Below are 9,706 nucleotides of genomic sequence, written 5' to 3' on the forward strand. Positions count from 1 at the left end.
TGCTACCTCTGAAGTCACCGAGAATTCCATTCTTGCTGTGGCTGATTTTGGAAGTCTGGGGTTATTAATGGGATGTGAGAAACTTGCTACCACTGTGAAGAATGTGTTCTGGAGAGCCTAAGTTATAACTAAGGATAATCTCTACAAAGATTATCCCCATAAATGGTAATTAGGTTCTATAGTGTCCTACCAAATCTGGATTGAATGAGGATTGTTTGGTTTTGTTTTTTTGAGGGGTTGGGTTTGGAGTGAACTATTATAAACCTATAAAATGCTGTAGTATACTACAAAGAGCAGTTTTTGGTCTCCAATGGCCTTGGGTCAAGTAGCAATTCTACATTAAGTTATTAGCCTCTGAGCCTCACTTTTCCCATCTATGTAGTGGAATATTTTTTTCCTATCAGGATCATTTGTTGGAGTAATAAATGAGATGATGCACATAATAGGTCTTCAGTAAATGTTCCTCCCCTTCCCAACCTTATTTCATGGGAAATGTTTCAAATTTCAAATAACCAAGTCATACATGAGCATCAGTTGGAAAGATTCTGATCCTTAGTTGAGGACTGCCTGTATTAACATGTCTCAGCCCTAAATCTGTTCCATCCTAGAGAAGTCCTCTAGGGTGGCAGTTTTTCAAACTGCTGGTGGTTGTAAAATCAGTTTAATAAATTATGATTGGTTTTTCTTTTTTTTTTTTAAGATTTTATTTATTTATTCATGAGAGACACACGGGGGAGGGGGGGGGCAGGCTCCATGCAGGAAGCCTGACGTGGGACTCGATCCCGGGTCGCCAGGATCATGCCCGGGGCTGAAAGGCAGCGCTAAACTGCTGAGCCACCGGGGCTGCCCAGTTTTTCTTTTTAATGAAACAACAGATTAAAAAATATCACATGTGGTAAAAAAAATATTATTTCATGAAGCTTTTGTTTATATGTACTTACGAAAGCATGGGTTGTGGAAGAAAAAAAAAAGAAAAGTTCAAGATATGAGGGATGCCTGAACAAGACAGAACTGGGTCATCTTACTCACAGTTTAGGGGGACAGAAGTTTTATCTTCTGCCTCAGGGAAGGGCTCCAGAGGCCTTTATGTACATAAATGAAATAGCATTGAATGCTAAGGCTCTTGCAAGCAAAATCAGTGAAAATGAGGAGCACCTGCTTTCTGCTTCCCTACCTGGAACTCCCTACCCCTGATGTGATCTAGTCCCGGTTTCTCAGAGGTAAGAGATGTTTTTGGAGCTCTGCATCAAAAAATTCATGTTGAGAACAATGACATCAGGAAGTCAGGATGCCTGAGTTTGACTCTTGGGTCCACCACTTAACTAACTGTATGAACGTTGGGCAACTTTAAATCTCCCTAAGTCACCTCCGGCTCGGGTCATGATCCCAGGGTCCTGGGATTGAGTCCTGGGTTGGGCTCCCTGCATGGAGTCTGCTTCTCCCTCTGCTTGTGTCTCTGCCTTTCTGTGTCTTTCATGAATAAATAAATAACATCTTTTTTAAAAAAAATCTCCTTAAGTCAGTGAGTCTCAGACATTTTAGACTTCTTGATACTCTAAAACTGGAGGACCCCAAAGAGCTTTTGTTTTTGTTATTTATGTTAACCTGTAGTAGATTTTTATTATTTTAAATAAATAAATATTTTCAAACATTTTTTTGTGAAAAATTAAAAAAATATTTTTAAATTTAAATTCAATTAGTTAACATATAATCTATTATTGATTTCAGAGGTAGAGATCAATGATTCATCATACTTACATAACACCCAGTGGTTATTACATCACATGCCCTCCTTAATGTCTGTCACCCAATTACCCCATCTCCCCACCCCCCTCAGTGACCTTCAGCTTGTTTCCTATGATTAAGAGTCTCTTATGGTTTGTCTCCTTCTCTGATTTTGTCTTGTTTTATTTTTCCCTCCTTTCCCTTATAGTCCTCTGTTTTGTTTCCTAAATTCCACATGAGTGAGATCGTATAATTGTCTTTCTATGATTGACTTATTTCACTTAGCATAATACCCTCTAGTTCCATCTGTGTCATCACAAATGGCAAGATTGCATTTTTAATGGCTGAATAGTATTCCATTGTGTATGTATATCACATCTTCTATCCATTCATCTGTCAATGGACATCTGGGATCCTTCCATAGGGTTACTATGGACATTGCTGCTATAAAACATTGGGGTGCAGATGCCCCTTCAGATCACTGCATTTGTATCTCTGGCGTAAATACCCAGTAGTGCAATTGCTGGGTCATAGGGTGGCTCTATTTTCAACTTTTTGAGGAACCTCCATACTGTTTCCCAGAGTGGCTGCATCAACTTGCACTCCCACCAACAATGTAAGAGTTCCCCTTTCTCTGCATCCTCACCAACATCTGTCATTTCCTGACTTGTTAATTTTAGCCATTCTGACTGGTGTAAGGTGGTATCTCATCATTGTTTCAATTTGTATTTCCCCAATGCCAAGTGATGTTGAACATTTTTTCATGTGTCTGTTGGCCATTTTGATGTCTTCTTTGAAGAAATATCTGTTCATGTCTTCTGCCCATTTCTTGGTTGGGTTGTTTGTTTTTTTAGTGTTGAGTTTGATAAGTTCTTTATGGATTTTGGATACTAGCCCTTTATCTGATGTGTCATTTGTAAATATTTTCTCCCATTCTGTCAGGTGTTTTTTGGTTTTGTCAACTATTTCCTTTGCTGTGCAAAACCTTTTTATCTTGATAAAGTATTTTCTGAATTAATTCAGTTTTGCTTTTGTTTCTTTTGCCTTTGGAGGTGTGTCTAGCAGGAAATTGCTGCTACTGAGATCACAGAGGTTGCTGCCTCTGTCCTCCTCTAGGATTTTGATTGATTCCTGTCTTACATCAGGTCTTTAATCCATTTTGTTTACCTTTGTGTGTGGTGTAAGAAAATGGTCCAGTTTTATTCTTCTGCATGTGACTGACCAGTTTTCCCAACACCATTTGTTGAAGAGACTTTTTACCATCAGATATTCTTTCCTGCTTTGTCAAAGATGAGTTGACCATAGAGTTGAGGGTCCATTTCTGGGTTCTCTATTCTGTTCCATTGATCTGTGTGTCTGTTTTTGTGCCAGTACCATAATGTCGTGATGATTACAGCTTTGTAATACAGCTTGAAGTCCGGAATTGTGATGCCTCCAGCTTTGATTTTCTTTTTCAACATTCCTTTGGCTATGTGGGTTCTTTTCTGGTTCCATACAGATTTTGGGATTATTTATTCCAGCTCTGTGAAAAAAGTTGATGGTATTTTGATAGGGTTTGCATGGAATGTATAGATTGCTCTCAGTAGCATAGACCTTTTTAACAATATTTGTTCTTCCAATCCATGAGCTGGACAGTTTTTCCGTTTCTTTGTGTCTTCCTCAATTTCTTTTATGAGTATTCTGGTTTTCTGAATACAGATCCTTTGCCTCTTTGGTACATTTATTCCTAGTTATCTTAAGGTTTTGGGTGCAATTGTAAATGGGCTTGGCTCCTAATTTCTCTTTCTTCTGTCTCATTGTTAGTTAGAAGTACGACTGATTTCTGTGCATTGATTTTATCTCCTGCCACTTTGCTGAATTCTTGTATGAACTCTGACAATTTTGGGGTGGAGTCTTTTGGGTGTTTCACATAGAGTATCATGTCATCTGCAGAGAGTGAGAGTTTGACTTCTTCCTTGCCAATTCAGATGCCTTTTATTTCTTTTTGTTATCTGATTCCTGAGGCTAGGAATTCCAGTACTGTATTGAACAACAGTGATGATAGTGGACATCCCTGTCATGCTCCTGACCTTAGAGGAAAAGCTCTCAGTTTTTCCCCGCTGAGAATGATATTCGCTGTGAACTTTTCATATATGGCTTTTATGATATTGAGGTATATTCCTTCTATCCCAACACTGTGAAGAGTTTTACTCAAGAAAGGATGCTATACTTGGTCAGATGCTTTTTCTGCATCTATTGAGAGGATCATATGGTTCTTGTCCCTTCCTTTATTAAGGTAATGTATCACATTGATTGATTTGCAGATGTTGAACTACACTTGCAGCCCAGGAATAAATTCCACTTGGTTGTGATGGATAATCCTTTTAATTTACTGTTGGATCCTATTGGCTAGTATTTTGGTGAGAATTTTGGCATTCATATTCATTAGGGATATTGGTCTGTAATTTTCCTTTTTGGTGGGGTCTTTGGTTTTGAAATCAAGGCAATGCTGGTCTCATAAAAAGAGTTTGGGATTTTCCCTTCCAATTCTATTTTTAAAAACAGTTTCAGAAGAATAGGTATTAATTCTTCTTTAAATGTTTCGTAGAATTCCCTTGAGAAGCCATCGGCCCTGGGACTCGTTTTTTAGGAGATTTTCGATTACTGCTTCAATTTCCTTGCTGGTTACTGGTCTCTTCAGGTTTCCTTTCTTCCTGTTTCAGTTTTGGTAGCTTATATGTTTCTAGGAATGAAGAATGCATCCATTTCTTCCAGATTGCCTAGTATGTTGGCATAAAGTTGCTCATAATATGTTCTTATAATTGTTTGTATTTGGTGTTGGTTGTCATCTCTCCTCTTTTATTCATGATTTCATTTATTTGGGTCCTTCCTCTTTTCTTTTTGATAAGTGTGGCCAGGGGTTTATTGATCTTATTAATTCTTTCAAAGAACCAACTCTTAGTTTCATTGATCTGTTCTGTTCTATTGGTTTCTATTTCATTGATTTTGGCTCTAATCTTTATTATTTCTTTTTTCTTGCTGTTTTTAGGCTTTATTTGCTGTTTTTTTCTCCAGTTCCTTTAGGTGTAACATTACGTTGTGTATTTGAGACCTTTCTTGTTTCTTGAGAAAGACTTGTATTGTATACTTCCCTCTTAAGACTGCCCTTGATGCATCCCAAAGATTTTAAACAATTGTTTTCATTTTAATTTGTATCCATGAATTTTTAAAATTCTTTTATTTTTATTTTTTTATTTTTTATTTATGATAGGCACACAGTGAGAGAGAGAGGCAGAGACATAGGCAGAGGGAGAAGCAGGCTCCATGCACTGGGAGCCCGACATGGGATTCGATCCTGGGTCCCCAGGATCGCACCTGGGCCAAAGGCGCCAAACCACTGCGCCACCCAGGGATCCCGAATTTTTAAAATTCTTATTTAATTTCCTGGTTGACCCATTCATTCTTTAGTCGATGGTCTTTAACTTCCATGTGAGTTCTTTTCAAATTTCATCTTGTGATTGAGTTCAAATCTCAAAGCATTGTGGTGTGAAAATATTTAAGGAATGATCTAGTCTTTTGGTATCTGCTGAGACCTGATTTGTGACCCAGTATGTGATCTATTCTGGAGAATGTTCCACGTGCACTTGAGAACAATGTGTATTCTGTTGCTTTAAGATGGAATGCTCTGAATATATCTGTGAAGTCCATCGGGTCCAGTGTGTCATTCAAAGCCCTTGTTTTCTTGTTGATATGCTTAGATCATTGCAATGAGTGGGGTGTTAAAGTCCCCTACTATGATTGTATTATTATCAATGTGTTTCTTTAATGTTGTTATTAATTGGTTTGTATAATTGGCTGCTCCCATGTTAGTGGCATAAATATTTATAATTGTTATATCTTCTTGTTGGATAGATCTTTTAATTATGATATAGTATCCTAGCTCATCTCTTATTACAGTCTTTGGTTTAACATCTAATTTGTGGGATTCCTGGGTGGCTCAGCGGTTTAGCGCCCGCCTTTGACCCAGGGCATGATCCTGGAGTCCCGGTATAGAGTCCTGCATCAGGCTTCCTGCACCGAGCCTGTTTCTCCCTCTCCTGTGTCTCTGCCTCTCTCTGTCTCTCTCTCTCTGTGTCTCTCATGAATAAATACATAAAATCTTTTAAAAAAATAAATAAATAAAATCTAATTTGTCTGTATAAGGATTGCTACTCCAGCTTTCTTTTGATGTTCATTAGCATGATACTTGGTTTTCCATCCCTCACTTTCAATCTGGAGGTGTCTTTGGGTCTAAAATCAGTCTCTTGCAGACAGTATATTAACAGGTCTTGCCTTTTTTATCCAATCTGATACCCTGTATCTTTTGATTGGAGCATTTAGTCCATTTATATTCAGAGTAACTATTGAAAGATATGAATTTAGTGCCATTGTATTACTTGTAAAGTCACTGTTTCTGCATATTGTCTCTGTTCCTTTCTGGTCTGTGTTACTTTTGGGCTCTCTCTTCACTTAAAGGATCTTTTTTAATATTTCTTGCAGGGCTGGTTTAGTGATCACAAATTCTTTTAGTTTCTGTTTGTTCTGGAAGCTTATCACCTCTCTATTTTGTTTTTGGTTTTTGTTTTTTTTAATAAAATAATTTTTATTGGTGTTCAATTTACCAACATACAGAATAACACCCAGTGCTCATCCCATCAAGTGCCCCCCTCAGTGCCCATCACCCACTCACCCCCACCCCCCGCCCTCCTCCCCTTCCACCACCCCCAGTTCATTTCCCAGAGTTAGGAGTCTTTATGTTCTGTCTCCCTTTCTGATATTTCCCACACATTTCTTCTCCCTTCCCCTATATTCCCTTTCACTATTATTTATATTCCCCAAATGAATGAGAACATACACTGTTTGTCCTTCTCCGATTGATGTACTTCACTCAGCATAATACCCTCCAGTATTACTCTCTTTCTATTTTGAACGACAGCCTTGCTGGATAAAGTATTTTTGGTTGCATATTTTTCTCATTTAGCACCCTGAATATATCATGTCAGTCCTTTCTGACTTGCCAGGTCTCTGTGGATAAGTCTGCTGCCAGTCAAATATTTCTACCCTTATAGGTTACAGACCTCTTGTCCCAAGTTGCTTTCTGGAGTTTCTCTTTGTCTCTGAGATTTGCAAGCTTCACTATACATATGTTGAGGTGTTGACCTATTTTTATTGATTTTGAGGGAGATTCTCTGTGCCTCCTGGACTTGAATTCCTCAGATTATGGAAGTTCTCAGTTATAATTTCTCCAGTATACCTTCTACCTCCCTGCCTTCCTCTTCTTTGATCCCAATTATTCTAATATTGTTTTGCTTTATGGATTAACATATCCCTTGAATTCTCCCTTCATGATGCAGTAGTTGTTTACCTTTCTTTTCTCAGCTTCTTTATTCGCCATCATTTTGTCTTCTCTATTACAAAATCTCTCTTCTGCTTCATTTATCCTAGCAGTTAGAGCCTCCATTTTTTATTGCATCTCACTAATAGCCTTCTTGATTTCGACTTGATCAGATTTTAGTTCTTTTATTTCTCCAGAAAGGGATTCTTTAGCGTCTTCTATGCTTTTTTTCAAGCCCAGTTAGTATATTGATAATCATTATTCTGAACTCTAGTTCTGACATCTTACTTATATCCATACTGATTAGGACTCTGACAGTCAGTACTGCCTCTTGTTCTCTTTTTTGAGGTAAGTTTTTCCATCTTGTCATTCTTGCAATAAATGGTTGCTTTTCTATTTGTAGAATTGCAGCAATTCTTTTTTTAGATCTCTGGTTGAGTTCACAGGTGTTCAGTATGATTTGATAGCTATCTAGCTGAATTCCTGGGACCAGACAAACCTAAGGTCTCTTACTCATTGGCCATTTTGGAAAGTTAAAAAAAATAATTTTTCAAAATAAAGAATCAAAGACGCCTGGTGGCTCAGTCGGATAAGCATTGACTCCTGATTTTGGCTCAGGCCATTATCTCAGGGTCCTGAGATAAAGCCCCACATAGGGCTCTGCACTGGGAGTGGAGTCTGCTTAAGATTCTCTTTTTCCCTCTCCCTTTGCACCCCCCTCTCTAAAAGAAATTTTTTAAGATTTTTTTATTTATTCATTCATGAGAGACACACACACAGAGAGAGAGAGGCAGAGACATAGGCAGAGGGAGAAGCAGGCTCCATGCAGGGAGCCCGATGTGGGACTTGATCCCGGGACTTGATCCTGGGACTCCAGGATCACCCCCTGGGCCAAAGGCAGGCACCAAACCACTGAGCCACCCAGAGACCCCCAAGAAATAATTTTTTTAAATTTCTATATACCAAGAAATAAATTTTTAAAAACACAAAGAATCATTGAGAAGGGTAGCATTAAAAAAAAGAGAGAGAAGGGTACCATTGTTTTACATTTTTGCAAATCTAACATTCAGCTTACAGGAAAGTAGCTGGTTTTTCATACTTCTGCATCCTGTATTCTCTTATTGTTTTAGTTACACTATATAAAGAAAATCTGGCCTCACACTGATATGTGGTTGAAAAAGAGGGGAGTATTTTAATGATCATTTTAAATGTTCTTCTTTAATACTATACTAAAATTTAGTGGGTGGTCATTTCTTAAAGGTTAAGTTAAAGTTGCAGCTTGAAATCTGATACTATATTAATGAACTTTTTATACTCTGTTACATTAAAATCCACTGGTCTTTGACTCTTGCCCTTTGAATGGGTTGTTTATATGTGATCTTGTAACATCATGTGCTGATCATTTAGGAAATACTGCTTCACTGAGTTATGCAGATCTTCCAAGTGTTTATAATTTTATTATTTTATTATTTATTGTTAAAAATAAATTTTCACTAATATCTCTCCTGATCTCATCAGAAAAATCTTTGAGTATTCAGAAGCTTTCAAGCTCACGTTAGTAGAGGTAACAAAAACTTTTTTCATGAGTGACAGTGTCAGCTCCTATTTCAAGAAAACCAAGTCTGAACACCGTAGTTTGCCAGTCATCCTTTGGTATCTCACAAGGAAAGCAGCTAATTCAGCTCAAACTCAAAATAGTGCTTTTCCTTGAGACAACCATCATAACTTCAGTATGCAGAAGCTCTTTATGCATGATTTGCACAGAATGTTAAAAAGATATATACTCAAGGGTCAAGGTCTAATAAAATGAATAATTTTTACTGCTTTATCAAGGACTTCATAAGTGAAAATTTTTAAAAAGATTTTATTATTATTTATTTATTCATGAGAGACACACAGAGAGAGAGAGAGAGAGAGAGGCAGAGACACAGGCAGAGGGAAAAGCAGGCTCCATGCAGGGAGCCCAACGTGGGACTCAATCCTGGGTCTCCAGGGTCATGCCCTGAGCCAAAGACGGTGCTAAACCACTGAGCTACCCAGGCTGCCCATAAGTGAAACATTTTTTGTCTTGTTTACTGTGAGCATATGACAATGACAAGTACATTTGACTGCCAGGATCATTTAGTGCCACTGCCTAAATTCACAGAAGGGCGCTAGGAGCTTTACCTACCATTCTTTGCACCATCAGTAAAATGTCAACAGTGATTTTCAATTCCTGTTTTAGGATTTTTAAAAAGATTTATTTAGTTACTTGAGAGAGAGAGAGAGAGAGAGTATGAGCATGTGTCCATGAGTAGGGGAGAGGCAGAGGGAGAGAGAGAATCCTCAATCAGAGTCCCCACTGAGTGTGGAGCCCCATGTGGCCAGATCCCAGAATCCTTAGATCATGACCTAAGTCAAAATCAAAGCTGGGGCAGTTGACGGGATGAGCTCTGGGTGTTATACTATATGTTGGCAAATCAAACTCCAATAAAAAAATATACCAAAAAAAAAAATCAAAGTTGGGTGCTTAACCACCTGAGCCACCCATGTGCCCTCTTGTTTTAGCATTATTAAGAAAATAATTTTAACTCTGAAAAGGTCTCCGAAATTTCAGGGGTCTGTAGACCACACTTTGAGAACTGCTGA

Source organism: Canis lupus, chromosome 13 (assembly GCF_048164855.1).
Source record: "Canis lupus baileyi chromosome 13, mCanLup2.hap1, whole genome shotgun sequence".
Classification (NCBI taxonomy): domain Eukaryota; kingdom Metazoa; phylum Chordata; class Mammalia; order Carnivora; family Canidae; genus Canis; species Canis lupus.